General features: G+C 33.8%; 1 pseudogene; it reads right to left on the bottom strand.

Annotated features, from left to right (window-relative positions):
* Positions 1-7,543: 7,543 nt before the first annotated feature.
* Positions 7,544-8,181, bottom strand: LOC125842539 (protein TIFY 5A-like; annotated as a pseudogene).
* Positions 8,182-15,813: the final 7,632 nt, after the last annotated feature.

Below are 15,813 nucleotides of genomic sequence, written 5' to 3'. Positions count from 1 at the left end.
ATGCATGACCAGTCCTTACATCTTTCTAAGTTGTGTTATTTCAGGTCCCCGTAATCCAAAAAGTTTGATTGATGTCTATCTACAACCATTGATAGATGAGCTCAAACAATTGTGATTTGAAGGCGTTTTGACTTATGATATATCAACTAAGAAGAATTTCGTTATGTGTGCTTCTTTAATGTGGACTATTAATAATTTTCCTACATACGGGATGTTGTCTGGTTGGATGACAGCTGAAACCCTAGCATGTCCGTATTGCATGGAAAATAGTAAGGCATTCACTTTAAAGAATGACAGAAAAAATACATAGTTTGATTGTCATCGCTAGTTCTTGCCAATGGACCATGAGTTTAGAAAGATGAAAAATGCATTTAGGGAAAATAAGGTTGAAAGTGGCCCCCCCACCTCCATTACTCACAGGACATCAAATTTGGGATAGAGTTTCTCAATTACCTAAAGTTACAGAAGCTTCACCTTCTAGACTTTCTGGATATGGTGTTGAACATAATTGGACCAAACAAAGCATATTTTGGGAGTTGCCGTATTGGAAGGACAATCTGCTACGACATAATCTAGATGTGATGCACATTGAAAAAAATTACTTTGACAATTTGTTTAACACAGTGATGGATGTTAAGGATAAGACAAAAGACAATCCCAAAGCTAGAATGGACATAAAAGAATATTGCAGGAGAAAAGAGTTATGGCTACAGGAATCACATAATGGAAAAATAGTTAAGCCCAAAGCCAGTTTTTCATTCACATTGGATGAGAAACGTGAAATTATTGAGTGGGTAAAAAATTTGAGGATGCCGGAGGGCTATGCTTCGAATTTAGGAAAACGGACAGATATGAATGAAGGAAAATTGATAGGTATGAAAAGTCATGATTGTCATGTGTTCATGGAAACTTTAATTCCTATCGCTTTTAGCCATCTACCCGAAAGGATATGGAAACCAATCACAGAGATAAGTCTTTTTTTAAAAGATTTGTGTTCTGGAAATTTGTTGGAGAGTAGTTTAGACAGGTGGAGGAAAATATTCTTGTTACTACTACTAAGTTGGAGAAGATATTTCCATGTGGTTTCTTTGATGTGATGGAGCATCTTCCAATTCACCTGGTACAAAAGGCCCGCGTCGGTGGTCCAGTTCAAACAAGATGGATGTATCCATTTGAGAGGTATCCATTTCAAATATTCACTAAGTTATATATATTCGCCAAGTCTTTTATATATATACATATATACATGCAAAAAAATTGGTAGTTCAAAGTAAATGATTAAGCAACGGGGAAGAATTGAAGGATCACTTGTTCAAGGTCATATTGGGAGAGAAACTGGTGATTTTTATTCTTATTACTTTGGTAATGATGTGTCATGTAGGAGAAACAGGCCCAATCGCAATGATGAAGGCGATATTGATCCTTTATTTCCACCGATATCAATTTTTAATCAAAATGGTCGAGAATCTAAAAAGTGTGGAAAGCGAGGCTTCACTGATATGGAAATGCAATAAGTTGTGACACATATTTTGCTTAATTGTCCAGAGATTCAATCATATGTCAAGTAAGTGTTAAAAATATGTTATTAAATTACATACTAATAAGTGATCATTAACTAACGAAATACTTGAATGTAAAATGATCAGCTTGTTCGTAAATACATGGGGTAATAAAGCCATCTATACAGAATTTTCCAAATAGATGAGGAACTATGTAAGTGTGCAATCACTAAGTATTTAATAATATATTCATGTTATAATAAATTATATTACTTGAAATAACAATCACGTAGGTTTACGTTGAATACTCAAGTGTCCAACATTTGCAATTAGTGAAAGAAGTAGCACTTGGACCTGAATCTCAAGTACTGACAATGAATAAGTATTGTGTCAATGGTTTTAAGTTTCAAACTAAAGAAGTTTCTAGGAACAAGAAAACAAATAATAGCGGTGTCTACATACAAGGTGATGTTGATAGTACTGGTCAAACTATTGAATATTATGGTGTCATTTAAGAGATTATTCAAGTGAGGTATTCAGGTTGGCCTAAGAAGAAGATTGTGTTGTTTCGGTGTGAGTGGTTTGACCCATCACATAGAGGCACAAAGGCGGACCATCAACATAATATAATTAAAGTTAAGCACACCAGGAAATACAGAAGTTATGATCCTTTTATTATTGCACAAAATGCTAAACAAGTATATTACGCTTCATATCCCTTGCGTAGAGACAAAACTGATTGGTGGGTTGTTATAAAAAGTAAGCATGTGGGAAGAATTGAAATTGACAATGTCTTAGATGTGGCGTATCAAAATGATGTTGCAATTGTTCAACAACAAGTTGATGTTGAATTGGAAACCACACTAGAACATCCTCAACACATATTAGAAGAAGTATATGATGATGAGATATTGAGTGTTGAAGAAGAAATATCTGAGAATGAGGAAAATGAATCATTTGATGACGAAGAATGGGACGATAATAAAAATGAAACAACTGAGGAGGAAGAATGAGAGAATGATGGAATTGAAACAAGCGAGGAGGAATAGTGTAGAATGAAAGCTAGCTAGTATATATGTAAGTGTATTTTGCTGATTTTATTTAATTTATGATTTTTATATATATTATACATGTAAATTTGCATACAAATGTCATCAGGCAGTGACGGTGATAGACATCACGAGCATCTTGGAGTTAGCTAGACTAAACAGGCTAAGAAAAAGAAGTCTAGGAGACCGATAGATCCTGAGGATATTGCAGGATCTATTTCTTCTGCGCCAGAGCGCATCAACCATGATACTCATTTATTTGTTGTTCCGTTTGGTACAACGGATCCTCGGCAATATTATCCTAATTACCGTAGACCAATCGGTGCTTCAGCTACTTTACAGCCATTGCCTTCACGACACTATGAGGACCTACCTTTACAGGCTATTCATCGAGCACGACCCTTATCGGCAGGTACTCCATCTCCCACAGGTACATCTCCTCAGTTATCTGCCATGAGGCTTGGAGATTCTAGTAGCGATCAGTCAGATACTATGGCCGGTACGCCTCCATTGACTCAACATTTTATGCATCCTGATGTATCACCCTCATCTACAGCTACACCTAGTGCTACACCTAGTGCTACACCACATGATACGATGTCTAATCTAGCTCCTGGCCAGAAGGACAAACTTGGTAGAGTTATGATTGAGCCGGATGGATCATCGTAAGTTTGTTTTGTTATTTATTTGTTAGTTTATTTTATTTATTTCTTATACTTTAATATATTATTCATGAACTAACATATTTATTATGTGTTAGAAGACTGTGTTAGAAGACTCTATACACAGGCGTATCACTCTTGCAGCAAGATTCCAAACAGTATACGCCAGGCGATGTTTAATAACTTTAAGGTATACTTTTTTTAGTTAAGTTTAGTATACTTTATTTTTTTTACTATTGACTTAATTAACGTTATTCAATTTTTTTCAGACTATGTGTACTTGGGAGTCAAGGTACAATTTGGTCATTGAGACCACATATGAGAGGAAGGCATCCGTCTGACTGTCTAGCTGGCTAAAGAAAGTTCGAGATAGTGGTGAACGTCCCGATTGGATGTTGCCTCAAGTTTTTGATGAATTGGGTCAGTATTGGAACACAGACAAGTTTAAGGCAATATCAGATCAAGCCAAAAAGGCTAGAGGTAGTCTTAAAGGTGGCTCGTTGCACACCGAAGGTGCAAAGATGGTTGGAACAATTGCACGAGAGATGGTAAGTTCTAATTCAAACTTTTAAATAAATAATTAGTTGATTCATATATATCGTTATAAATTTTAGTTTTTATTTATAGGAAAAAGAATTGGGATGCACTCCCATTGAACCAGAGGTTTCAAGAAGACTCATGTCAGGAAGAAAGAAAATGAGTCGGATCCGAATGTGTGGGTGGAGGAAAGGGCCGAATGAACTTTTGTAAGTTATTTAATATGAATAATATATATTAATAGTGAATATATTTATGATATGTATATATATTGATGTCAATTTTTATATTTAATATGCAGAATGACTTTCATCAGTACGTCGCTGAGAATCTAGATAGTTCAATCCAATTGACACCTGAACTGTCCACCCAGATTTGGAAAGAAAAAGTGGTAGGGGGGACACACAAGGGTAGATGCTATGGTCTAGGCTCTCACAACGATGTTAGACGACTTCAGTCAGGCTTAGAAGATATTGGATCATCACGTCAAGCTGAGGCACTTGACGGTGTTCAGATTGCTGTTATGTCGAATCAAATAGCTAAACTTACAGCGGCACTAGCAGAGTCGGAGCGGAGAAGAGTAGCTGAACAAGAAAGCATGAGTGAGACCATTCAGCAAATCAAAGAACAAGTGATGAACCTCGCTCATCGACCTACTACTTCGGCTCCCGATGACACCGACGACGAGAGTGATGAGGATTATTATGTAGGTCTCACTCCTTAGTTTAGATCTCTGGACATTTATGAATTTTTTCAAATTTTGAAACGAATTTTGAAAGACTTTATAAGTCTTAAATTTATGATTTAGATACTTTTAAATGTTATTTTAAGTTTGTTGTTTTATGTTTTGTTTAGATTGTTTATAATTGTGTGTGTTTGATTGGGCTGAATAGTGTAGAATTAAATTGAATTGCATTTGCAGGTGGGTAGCAGAAGCTGCAAGCTGCTACTGTCAAAAATATTGCAGAAAAAGCGACGGACAGCGTGGTTTAGTCCGTCGCTTTTCTGGGATTTTCAAAAATAAAATTTCCACAAAAGCGACGAACTACATCGCCTTTTAGAAATAAAAAAAATAAAAATAAAAATAAAGCGACGGAGTCCGTCGCTTTTGTTAAAAAAATTTTTAAAAAAAGTAAAAAAACGACGCAATTCGTCGCTCTTAGCGACGCAGTCCGTCGCTTTTGACCGTCGTTTTTTGACAAGTTTTTAGTAGTGTTGGCTTAATTAGATTAATTGTATTTTGAGTAGTAATGTATGATTAGGTTGGATTTTGGCTTAGGCTTATTTGATCCTTAGTCAATTATGGCCATCTATTGGGTTGTTTAGTGTAGTTTAACCGGAAAACCTTAGCTTAGGTTGATCCTTGTGTTTTGTATCGAATAGTATCCTTAGAAATGACTTTAAGATGTCATGAAACTTAGGTTACCGTGTATTTGCTTGGATTGAATTATTGGTTGGTTATGGTGCTTTTGGGCTTTTATACTCGTTATATTGATTGTTGGGCCCGAGGCTATTAGCTGGAATTTAGGTTAGTACGTTTGGACTGTGACGGAAATTACCTGATCGAGTATGTGCTTGGTGTGTTGTGATTTGGTGTAAGCTTTGGAATTTTTGATGGCTTTGAATGTGGTTGTTGCGCTTGAGTACTCATTGTCCAAAAAGACTTTTTTGATAAGTTTAAGATATCATTTTGGGTGAATACATATCTCAAACTTTTGTGGTCGGTAAAAACATCCACAAGAACACACCATACAAGTACTGTCTCCAAATCGTTAAAGAAAATACTACCGCCACTAACTCCAAGTCGTGAGTCGGATAATTCTTTTTACGCACCTTCAATTTTCTTAAAGCATAAGCGATAACTTTCCCAAGTTGCATCAAAGCTTTTTAGTTTTTCCAAAAGTTTGACTTCGGTCAACTTTTTTGGTAACACATGCTTGGAATGGGATTAGTTTTTGGCTTTTCGTGTTTTATTGGTGTTTCTTTATAAAGTGTTGAGTTTGGTCATTAATTTTATGAGACGACCTCTGTTGGTTTTTTCATGATTGTATTGAGTCTGAAATGTCTTTTCGAAGTGGTTTGCACTTTTATTTTGAGTTGTTTGGACCCCAAATGAATTTTGAGGGCCCGTTTCAAGTTTGGAACACTTAAGTGAAGGGGCACCAGTGGGCGGGGTCGCTTAAGTACTTGGCCAACCGCTTTAAAAGAGGTTGATTTTGTGACCATAGGGTGACTTGAGAGAAAGACGCTTCTTAGGCGGGGTTCGCATTTTTCGACCCTTTGACAGCTTAAGCGATGATCATTAAGCGACCAAATGGCCTCTTTTATGAAAATCGTTGGGGATTAAAATCTCTTTTCTTCTTCATTTCTTCAAGGAAGAAACCCTGATTGAGTGGAGCTCATCCAAGGGAAATTTTACTCATTTATTGATCAAATTCAGTGATTCAAATGTAAATTTCTTTCCTCCCTCTTCCTAAACTTGATTTTAGCTTCATTTTTGTAATTTATTTTCGATTTTTGCCTCTTACTCCTTGATTTCTATATCTTTAAAATAAGGTAATTAGACCATTTGTGGTCCGATTTGAACTCCGTTTTTACCCATCTTTTGGGCATATGATCCTCACTCCGAGGAGAATGTAATGATGATTTTTAGTTTCCTAATTCTATAACGTCATTTGAGGGTCAATTTTGATACAATTTTCGGTACATTTTTTGTATTATTGATACGTGTATCATTAGTCCCGTATTGATTTGCTTGTTTTGTTCTTGATAGCTTGACATCATTTTGAGGCTCTTCGAAAAGGAAATACGCCTGAGTAGACGTTGTTCTTGTGTGATTCTTGGCCTTGAGGTAGGTTACGACTTCCTTTTCTTAGACTTGGCTTAATTAGATTAATTGTATTTTAAGTAGTAATGTATGATTAGGTTGGATTTTGGGATTACTTAGGCTTATTTGATCCTTAGTCAATTATAGCAATCTATTTGGCTGTTTAGTGTAATTTAACCGGAAAACCTTAGCTTAGGTTGATCCTTGTGTTTTGTATCGAATAGTATCCTTAGAAATGACTTAAGATGTCATGAAACTTAGGTTACCGTGTGTTTGCTTGGATTGAATTATTGGTTGGTTATGGTGCTTTTAGGCTTCTATACTTGTTATATTGATTGTTGGGCCCGAGGCTGTTAGCTGAAATCTAGGTTAGTACATTTGGACTGTGACGGAAATTGCCTGATCGAGTATGTGCTTGGTGTGTTGTGATTTGGTGTAAGCTTTGGAATTTTTGATGGCTTTGAATGTGGTTGTTGCGCTTGAGTACTCATTGTTCAAAAAGACTTTTTTGATAAGTTTAAGATATCCGAGTTATTGGTACTTTACTATTAAGTCGGTGCCACTCATTTCTTTTATTCAGTCTCTATTTCCGCTTGCTCTTACTAATTATGTCTATTTAAACTGTTATCTTCCACATCTCATGTTTGGATTTAGGCTTGAGGCGACAAGCATGCATCATCATTATTCGATTTCGGATTTTGACATATAGTCAAAAAAGAAAAGTACTTGTTGTTCATGCTTCCTAGAGGATGAAAAAAATAAGCCAGCAAGTCTTTACAATTTTGGCAGTCTGTATGGCTGCATTTTCTTTTTCTACGACAATAAAAAATTTTAATCAACTTTTTATTTGCTTCTGATTTGACTGCCGCGCGCGCTAGTTTTTTTTTTTTCCCAGCTTCTAGTGAATAAATTCAACGTATAGACTCAAACCACAGTAGTGGATATATACAAATAATATGTACAAACAATGGAGCTAATATCATCAGTAGGAGCAACTAGTGATGGTATGGCGAAGTTGTTTGAATTCTATTTTTTCTCTTTTGTAGAAATCTTTGTAGTGATTTATTCATGAAACGACCAGTTTGAGTTTGTAATAATGGTGATGAAGGCTCGGACATCTTATTTGTTTTCTCCTCCATTTCTATACTTGCACGATATATTATAGCTTTAGCCTGCATTTAGAAATCAATTATAAATTAACAAAACAAGTCATTTATTAATTGTTATCAGAAAATAAAAACTGGAAATACATATACCTGAAGTTGAGTAACATGAGAAACAACAAATTGTCCATTGTAAAATATTGTTAGCTATTGTGATTGCTCATTCTCTAATTGTTGATCCTCCCTAATAGTAAATAGTAAATAAAAAACAAATATATAATCAATACCTTATTATTAGAAGGACTAATCACTAATCAATACAGATTAATTGTGAGAGTAATTAAACATGAGAGAGACTTACATTAAGAAGTTGTTGGGAGAAAGAGTGAGTTCCAAATTACACTTTCTTCTCATTTTCTTCAATTAAAAAATCTGGGATTGAAATTGAATGGAGTTTTTTTCAATATATCGTTTGTATATAAGAACAATATAAGAGAATTAATGAAAGATGAAAGGGGAGTTTGTTTTGAATGAATATATATAATATTGTTTTCTTGGGAAGTGGGCCTGACCTGCAGGTTGAAAGTAAAAGCCACGTTTTTTATAAATTGGGAAAATTATATTTATTGAGTATATTAATTGATAAAATAGAACACGAAACGCACACTTGTAAAGGTGACAAAAATCGTTATACGCCAACTTTCTCCAGCCTTTTTCTTTGTCAAAAAAAACAGTGATGCATGGACCATGCACCCATGTGTTTCAGTCGGCCTTATTATTAGAGCCGTGAAAATGGGCTCCCATGGGGCCGGTCCAACTCTACCCATTATTGGGTAGAATTCGAATAAAAAAAAATTTAAATTTATTTAAAATTAGGGTTTATTGGCCTAGCCCATATAAGGCATTGACCCTTGAGGCTTGATCAGGGGTAGGCCGAGGTCGGTTCATGGGCCAAAACTTTTTATTTAAGAGTAATTTACAATAATTTCACTAGTATATAATCCAATTATTTGAATACACGTTATGTTGTAATATTATGAATCTTTGTACACAGATACATGTATCTCGAAATAAATAGAATCAAAATTAAGTTAATTTATTCTAGATATACTTTATCCAAGTAGATTCGCATGTATCTAAGATACATATACAAATCTCGCACCCTTGCCTCCATCCCATCTTGCTTGTCACTCTCTTATCTCACTCGTGTATCTGGTATGCGAAATACATGCAAATTACACTAGATTTTTGCTAGTGTTATTGAAACAACACCATTATTTGCCATATTTCATTTGAAAATCTTCTCATTTTCTTGATGTTATAGAATTATAAGTTTGAAAAGAAAATAATAGGAAAGGCTAGCCCGCCCCAGCCCTCAGCCCTTCTAGGGTCGGGTTGTGTTGAGCATTTTCAGGCCTTACCAAATGAAGGGCCAGCCCTTCAAATTCCTTGGCCCGCGAGGCTTAGGCCGGGTGGGGCTGGGCCAGCCCTTTTTGACAGCTCTACTTATTATTTTATATTTTGTTAAGTTCATTCAAATAACTAGAAAAAGTAATTAAATATAACTCAAACATCAAATTAAAACTTTCAATTAAAATTTAAAAAATATATAACTCGTTATTAAATTTTTTCTATCCAGACTGTTTTAAGGACAAAAGTACAATTTTCTCAGAGTATGATCATCTTTTTGGTTATATAAACAAAGTGATGCAACATGCAAGATTTAATAAAATTTAAGAATTCACATTACTATTTATTTCATTTTGGGTTGATTTAAGAAAGAAATGATTTTAAAAAAAAATTAAGATCTAAAATAAATTATTAAAAATTGTAGCTAAACATTATTTTATCAAACATAAAATGATAAATTATATATATATATATATATATATAAATTTTTAGTCAATTAAAAATAAAAAAGTGTCATATAAATAAATTTGAACAAAAAGAGTAACTGATAAGGAAAGGGAGAATAAAGAAAAAGAAGGAAATGAAAAGAGGGGAGCGAATATCGTGTATCATGTGGAAAATAGAGTAAATTCTAAAAAGTGAAGTTCGCCAGATACGATATCATGCCCGGTGGGTAAAATATTTGGGTGAAACTTTATATATTTATATAATTTTCTATATTTATATATACTATACCTAAGAGTTTCAATCAAAGTGAGCGGGAAGCACGACACCTCTATCCTCTTTACTAGATACGCCTCTGCTTATAGCAACATGAAAATGTTCCACTTTGATAAACTAGACTCAATAGTGTCCTCTACAATAGTTTTGAGGGTTAGGTTGTTGGTTTACTTGTTTTTAAGCATATCTATAGCTAGAGGTGTTTATAGTTTGAGTTCAAATTGAAATTCGAACTAAATTCATTAAATAAATGGATAATTTTTTGGGTTTAATTTGATTTAATTTTTCTAAAAATAAAAATATTTATTTTGATTTTGATGTTAATAAAAATATGAATCAAACTGATAAATTATATATATATGTTTTATAAATAATTTTAAATATATCATATTTTCTCGTCAACTTTTTAATTTTGATTTGTAATTATGCTATCAGATCTATTGTAAAGCATATTGCAAGCAATTAAGGTAAAAATAAAAATAGAACTAATTGTAATTGTTGCATATTTCCTAAATATACTAAGTACTATATGTACATTTAGTTAACCAAAAAAAGTTCTTTTCATTATATCTTATCCGCACACTTGGAAGCTGCCTCTTATAAAAAAAAAATGAAGATTCTTTGTCCTCTATTGATATCTGATTTAAGTTGTGCATTAGAATATTTTTATTTAGGGTAGTAGCTAACTTTACAAAAAAAATCTACAACCTTATTAGCTCATCAATCACTGTAACAAAACAGTTTTAGCAACAATAAAAATGCATATTAATAAAAAACTCTAAAATCTTTATTGGTATTAGTTGATTGCCATTAGATTCAATGTCGCTATAGGCTTTAGAGACGTTTACAAATGATGTTAATTGCCTTTAAAAACATATTTAGCAAAGACTAAATAATTATCATTAATTAATTACCACTAAAAATTTATTTTTAATATAGTATATTCGCTATGGCAGTGAGAAAATGTTACTTCAGGTTGTTCAAAGAGACTCAATAAAATTGTAGTCTTGAGGATGAGAGCTTAACTATATTTACTGTTCCGTTTTTCCTATATTGTAGGACCAACGTTGGCAAACATATCTATTAGCACTAGATGGGCATGACCTGTGTTGAGCATGGGCCCAACATTTATTTACATTTTTCGAAAGAGTCTTCTATTAAGGGGTGCGAACGACCTGTGTTGAGCATGGGCCCAACATTATTTATATTTTTCGAAAGAGTCTTCTATTTAAGGGGTGCGAACGACAATATGTTTAAATATCATTTAGACTTTCACTTTATTTACAATTACACAAACATGAGGAAAAGAAACTAATTATTATATCTTTTAAAGCAAGTCCATTTAGAACTATCCTTTGCTTGAAATGTCAAATACATGATGGAAACCTCTGAAGATGAAAAGAACTACTACTACTTCTGCAGGGAGTACTAACCTGCAATAGTAAACTACAAAGTTTCAAAGTCGATAGTGAAAACAACATATTATGATACCAACTTGTAACATAACTCGTACTGAGAAATTGTTGACACATATAAAAATAAAAAATAAAATTTTCATTCAGAACATTCAAATGATACATACTATGCAGCCTCGAATGTCCTGCAATGATCGTAGATCAAATACCACATTTACTATTGAAAATCAAAAGAGCATTTACTGGATATGGCCCAATATTGTTTTGCTTAAAAATATTTTTCATTTTATTGCAAGTCAAGGACTCTTTGTCAAAGAGCCAAAATTGATGCATGTCATTTAGATCTTTTGAGGATCTCAGAATAACCAAAAAAAATCAGGCAGACCTTAATGCTTAAATGGCACAATCCGCTAACAAAATTATTTGATTGACTACCTGAACTCTCATCTTGTTGGGCAGGATTCCATTTTCCACATTGTAATCTCCTCCTCATTTTCCCTTTTCCTACGGCCCCAAATTTGAAAAAATAACTCCAAAATATGTAAAGATATTCAATTTTATGAAATGCCAAGATTTGCAGTTTTTCACTTGGTGCACATGCATTAATTAGTTGCCTAAATTTATTATCAGTATAGACTGACAAAAAGAAGAAATTAAACTCATGGTACAATGTTTGAACACAAAAGAACAACCTTCAAGGTACAATTTTTTGTTAAGTAAGAAGAGGATAATGACAACTAGTTCAAAAATGCATATTGCTGCATTTTTCTACTTAAAATGACAGCAGTCTACTCATGAAGAAATATGATAAATATAAAAACTTATCCATTTTTAATTCCACAAGTGATATATGGGGGAGAGGATGTATGCAGACCTTATCCCTAACTTTGTGGGGGTTTAGATGTGGTTTCCTATAAACCCTTTAATCAATAAAACGTTTCTGAAAAAATATGTTAGCAAAAAGAGCAAAAGATGAAACAAGCAAGCAAAAAATAGTAATATACATTAAAAATAAGACAACACACGGCTACTTAATAATACTACTTAACTGGAAGTGGAGAGAAGGAGGTTAGCCCCCTCCTTCTCCCACAAAAGGTGTGATAATACTTGGCTATCTACTACTCTTTATCCCTAATCCTTTACCTTCAATACACGGAAAAAAAAAAAAGATGCTTGATGATGTGAGGTCAAAAATATATTTCTTATCATTATTTGTCTCACATTTATTATTTATATTTGCTCTTTTTGAGCATTAATTTTATGGATTTTATGAATTGTGCTTAATAGTGTATTTTATTTGTAGGAGGAAATACTAGGGTAAAGTTAAAAAGTTTGGAGCTAAAACAAAATAAATATGGAAGGTTGAAGAAGGAAATCAAGCAGATAGTTTAATAGATTAAATTGAGTATTATATTAATATTTATATATATTAAAAAGATTGGCAGAATTCAAATTGAATTGCAAGCCTGCTGCCACGTGGCATATTTTGAAGGGAGCAAAGAGTTTGAGGCGGCGATCCACTGTTCGGAAGTTGAATTTCGTTTGGTTTCGGATTCCTAATTTGTTTGGACTCAAGTCAAATACAGTCAATATCTGTGAGAAGCTTCCTTCGCATCCGAAGCAACGAGAGATGCCAAAATATTGACATTTCCGAGAGCTGAATCGTCAACCAATGAGCCAATTCCGTTTATTTTGTTTAGGGTTTTCTACATTTATAAATAGTCAGGGGTGAATTTACGTGTCGTCCAGGGGTTCATCCGAACCCCCTCGATAAAATACTACATTGTATATATAAGGTGAATTTTCTGGATTTATGTGGATATATATATATTTTGAACCCCCTCAATGACAAAGTGAAAGAGATAGCCTAGCGGCAGCTCCCTTCGAAATTAAGTGTGACGTCCAGGATTTGAGTCCTTGGGTTAGCGTTTTATTTTTTACTTTTTTATTTTCAGTTTCTTTTTTTTTAGTTCTAGTTCCAATTTCCACGTTGTTTTATTTTTTTTTTAAATAAAATGTGCTAAAATGTGGTGTTAAACCCAAAATAATTCAAGGATCCCATACTCCCATTCCTAAAGCCTAATAACTTTTTCACTACCCAAATCCTTAAATCACTTCCTTAGTTCTTCCCCAACACTCAAAAGTCAACTATTAAAACCATCTCAAATGATCTCAAATGAGTTGCGAAGTCGAATGAATGATGACTTCTTGAGCGGTTGCATGGTTCCTTTTATGGAGAAGGATGTGTTTAATGATGTTTCAACGGATGATATTATTTTGTCTTTTCAAGCAATGAAACCTCATCGAATAGTATTGTAAATGTGCTTGAGAAGTATTAGCACTGACCTCTTTTTGGAGTTTGTAGTTAGCACTCTAGTCCTAGAGTGAGACATTATGAAGTGCTAATTTTTTTGTTCTAGTTAGCTCCATTTTTTGCTCTACTTAGCATCCTAGTTCTAGATTGACATACTGTAAAGGGCTAACTTTTTGTTTCACTGTAATCACTCATGTTAGTTTCGGGTTTCTTGTAACGAAACTAACTTTTTGTACTTGTAAAATATATACTACTTTATTGAAATTTTGTTCTGTTGGCTTATTTACACGTTTATACTTTTATTTTTCAAACCTCCTAAACGAAAATCCTGGGTCTGCCACTATAAATAGTCCATAGAAATAATTATTGGAGGACATTAGGAGATCAATTAGGAGGTACTTTGCAAGAAAAAGTTGTCAATACTTTTTAGGGTTCTTTTCTTCTTCTTTCTTTTCCTAGAGATTAGTGGCTAAACGCCCTTGTTTTGGGGTTGTAGCTACGAATCGAATGTTGAATATTTAAGGTTTATGAATTAATTCTTGGTTGTCATTATAAGTTACTTCTATATTCTTGTTTTAGTATTTTATGCTTGTGCACCATAAGATAAATCTCTTGTCTAATCCTAAAATCGAGAGAGGAGGGTTAGATAGACCAGAGAATATAGAGAGCTCGATCGACCCATTTGATTGAGGTGATTAGTGTTCAGGAGTGACGCCCGGACGAACAACTTGCTTGGTTACGAAATATGATGAAACATAAATGCTCGCCAGTTAGTCTATTTATCCCCGCTCAACGATGTAGCTAGATAACTAACTGGAGTAGGTGTCGAGAGGTGTGTAGCCCAACTCATACAATTAACCCTATAAATCAGTAACTTGACAACTAAAATTAGTTCTAAGCCAAGAATATAATACATGAGATTCATTGCATGCTGCAGCCTTGGAATTTTCCCAATCATTGTAAGTAATCTTATTATTTAATTCATGCGTTCTTTTCTTTATAAATAAAAAATCAAACTCTTTTAGCACTCTTAAATAAATAATTAGACTAGTATAATGTAGTAAATAGTTAATTGGCAAGTCCTTTGGGTTCGATAATCTAGTTCTTTTAAGAGCCACTATATTACTTGCGCGACCACATAAACTTGCGTGTGCAATTAGGAGCAACAAGTTTTTGGCGCCGCTGCCGGGGACTTAGAAATTAACTATTCTTCTAGGTTATACTTTTTTTATTTATTTATTTATTTTTATGTTTTTGATTTTTTTAATTAGTTTTGTTTTTCAACAATTATTATTTTTCTTTCTTTGAATAATTTTGTACTCTTATTGATATGGATGATTGGGATAAATCGTGGTTGGGTAATGAATGTCTTTTATGTCATATATGTGGTCGTCAATATATTCATTGGAATGGTTGCCCTAAATTCTATTCCTTCCCCTGAACCCCTATTATGATTCTTCGGTTATTTGTGATGTTGGTAGGGGCGATGAAGTGGAGAATGCAAAATAAGTTTCACTTATGGAATGTACGAACATGTTGGACAAAGTTAATTCAAAAATCACTGGACAAATATTTGAATGCACAGAAGGGCACAAAAAAATCATGAAATTACTAGATAAGCTTGACGCTATTCAATTAGAAATTACAATTCAAGCTGAATTAGAAAAGATTGAAGCCCAACAAGGAGAAAGTTATCGAGAAACAAAGATAGTGAGCCAATATTGGATACAAGGACAAACTCAACTTCTAAAGTTTCAAGAGTCTATCCGTGATGGTCTAACACACATGACAACCCAACTAATTGAAGGAAGAGTTGAGCTCGCACAAGAAATAGATCAATTTGGCTCAGATATTCATAACTTGGAGACTCACTTGAACAAAAAGATTGAGGCATCTGATGCCCAATTACCAATTGTCGTGGATAATGACCAACTAGTTGAGCAAAAAGAGGAATTCCAACCATTCCACTACACCTTATTCTTTAATATCGATGTTGAGAAAGAGTACAAAAGTGAGAATGTTGTAAAAAATGTTGCTTTGGAGTTGAGGCAACTTGAATTTCATTCAAAACACTTTTCTGTAAAATCTGAACTAATGGATAAGTGTATAGATGAGGAACAAGTCCCCTACATCTTAAAGTTTTTTAGTCCACGTAGACAAAACGACATTCCTCACCTAAGGGCCAAGAAGTGCAAGATGCGACATATATTACTTGGTTCTTTTATCTTTATACCACCATCCCTTGAGAGGAGCAGAAAAATAGATGTAAAGTTAGGG

Source organism: Solanum stenotomum, chromosome 10 (assembly GCF_019186545.1).
Source record: "Solanum stenotomum isolate F172 chromosome 10, ASM1918654v1, whole genome shotgun sequence".
NCBI lineage: Eukaryota > Viridiplantae > Streptophyta > Magnoliopsida > Solanales > Solanaceae > Solanum > Solanum stenotomum.
This window is presented reverse-complemented; position numbering and strand designations above follow the sequence as displayed.